This window comes from Ctenocephalides felis, unplaced genomic scaffold, assembly GCF_003426905.1.
Source record: "Ctenocephalides felis isolate EL2017-DRISC unplaced genomic scaffold, ASM342690v1 CF-g0.4_SCAFFOLD_03573, whole genome shotgun sequence".
NCBI classification, from domain to species: Eukaryota; Metazoa; Arthropoda; class Insecta; order Siphonaptera; family Pulicidae; genus Ctenocephalides; species Ctenocephalides felis.
Window position 1 is genome coordinate 13,106,805 of NW_020539727.1, and position 2,681 is coordinate 13,109,485.

The window sequence follows — 2,681 nt, forward strand, 5'->3', positions numbered from 1 at the left end:
TTCAAATAGCTTAAATGAAAAAGTAACTTTAAATGAAACCTTACAAATTCTAGAAATAATTAGCGTGTGGTTTTTGTGTTCCACATAACTGTTTTTCTTCCTTAGAATTTAGATTTTCTATGAAATGGAAATGAATTTTTTATATTAAATTTTAAATTGCAAATTCTGAATGTAAAAGTAATAAATAAATATTTATAAATGTAATTTTTCTTATCAATTGAAAATGGTTAGAATAGCATTTGAATAACACGAATTGGTTTGCAATTTTCTTGCAAGTGTTTTAATTTAAATTTTTAATTGTTTCAAAAACCATTTTAGTGAAGCAAATTTTTACTAAATTTTCGCTGTTGATGAGACTTCTTTAATTTATGTGACAATAATATTTTTTTCAAAAAAATTAGTGTTTTTTTATTCAATTTGATTTTGATTTGATGCTTAACATAGAAAATATTACAATTTTAATCTTCCAAGGAATGTTCAGAGTTTTTTAGTAAATTAGCATCTACAGTAATATTCCAAAACTATGGATCTTCCTTATTTTATTAATATGATTTCTATTTATACCTTTTGAAACAAACGGGCAGCAAAATTTAGAAATCTTATAATAGGGTTTTAATTAGCAATTACAATAGTTTGCCAGATTTTGATTTTTGGTCTATTGTTAATACGATTTGTATTGATATCATGTTTTCAATCTCTAACGATTGTGACGATTTCATCAATATTTTGATTTGCTGCATAATTTTATGTCATGTGTGTCATTCAATATATAGGATTTAAAACATTGTATTTTTTTTAGTATTCTGTCCTGTTGTTAGATTTCAAATATTTTGCGTCCAATAAATCCCGGAACACCATCAAGATTTATCTAAATGCATTTGCTCATTCTCGTTCAAATGTTTATCGATTTTCTCTATTTGGTTTTGAGATAAATTGACGATGTTGTTGGAACATCATCACGACTCTTCCTAGAGAATCTTGTTCCAGATTTCATCGTCTGGTTAAATTCTCAAAATAACCGCAACCTATCAGACGGCTGTTGGCTTCGGTCAAACACCGGCGAAATCTTCTTCCTGGTGGCATTTCGGTACATCTGGGTTTAAATTGATAATTTTCATATAAATTAATCACAATGCATTTGGGAAATCTAAAGTTTCTTTGTCATTGTATGTACATACGGACGTACTGATTTTCTATTACAATTTGCCAAAAGTCCACACGATGTGAAATATGTAGATATCTATCAAAGTAGATATAAGCATTTTTAAATTCTTGAATTATCATCTTTTGTCCTTGGATTTTGGTGCATCTAAAATATGCATTTATATTTTGCCAATCTAAAATTTTCTTTCTAAATTGTACGTACATCTGCTTCTTATAACAAATTGCTAAAAATCTACATGATGCGGAAAAACGTATCAAAGTTCAAACATATCAATGTCAAAGCACATTTTTTCAAATTTTCATAATATTGCCTTTTGGACTTGATTTTGAAAAATCTGGGACTTGAATGATATTAACAAATTTTTGTGAAATCTAAAATCTAAAATTTTATAAATTGCACGTTTACTTTCTTTAACAAATTATTAAAATTTGATTTGGAAAATAAATCAAAATAGAAAATAGCACACTTTTTTTTAGAGAAAACAATTTTTACTTTGTATTTTTATTAGACTATTGGAAATTGAGTTTTTATTTTTTTTACTTTAGTTAATGAGATAAAATTCACTCCTTTTGCTCTTGGATTTGGGATAAATTGTTGCAAATTTCTTATATATAAAGATAGTATAGAATAAAATATTGGGTTTTTTATGCTATTGAAATTTGATAAAAATGGAATTTTTCATTTCTTAACTTTTCGTAGGGTAAGTTATAGTAATTGCAAAAAAATCGAGAAAATAAAATGTTTATATATCTTCACGTTTCAAAGGTTTCTGAACATTTTGGCATACCTTAGAATAAATGGATGTATGTGTGTGTGCGAGTGTGTGTGTATATATATGCGGATACAATTTTAATTGTCTAAAATAATTACAGTAATGTAATTTTTTATTAATTTATACAAAGATTCAATACAATTATGAAACTAAAACTATTTGTTTAAATAATAAAGTGAATCTAAATATTAAGCATTTTTTCACTACATTCTTTCAAATTTATTTTAAAAAAATCTAATAAAAAAAAGTTGTGCCTTCTCGTAATCTTTTCAATTTGTTGGTCCTACTTTCAAAATATTTCCATCAACTGCTCATAAATCTGAAGACATTATTGCTTCACTTAAAATATTTCTGCATTAGAAATAAATTTTACGATTTAATTCTTCCTAGCATTTATAAGAGGATAAGAGTTATTTGGTAAAATGTTAATAATAGTAAATATATTTTTTATATTTTATTTAAAACCATTTATCGTAGTTATTAGATAGTTTTATGTAATATTGTAAAACCTTTTGCATTCCTAAGAAAAGTTAAAGTCTGCATTCGGCAACAATAATATTACCAATTCAAGTCTAATTGGATTTTGGCAAGAATCCAACAAGAATGCAACATAAACCAAATAGTTTACCATCATTTTATTTATTTAAACCCTAACTATTTTAACATCTTTAGCTGGTAATTGCCGAAACCAGATGATATTTTTCTGTAAAATTGTAATAACTTTTACATTCAAACTTATCTTAA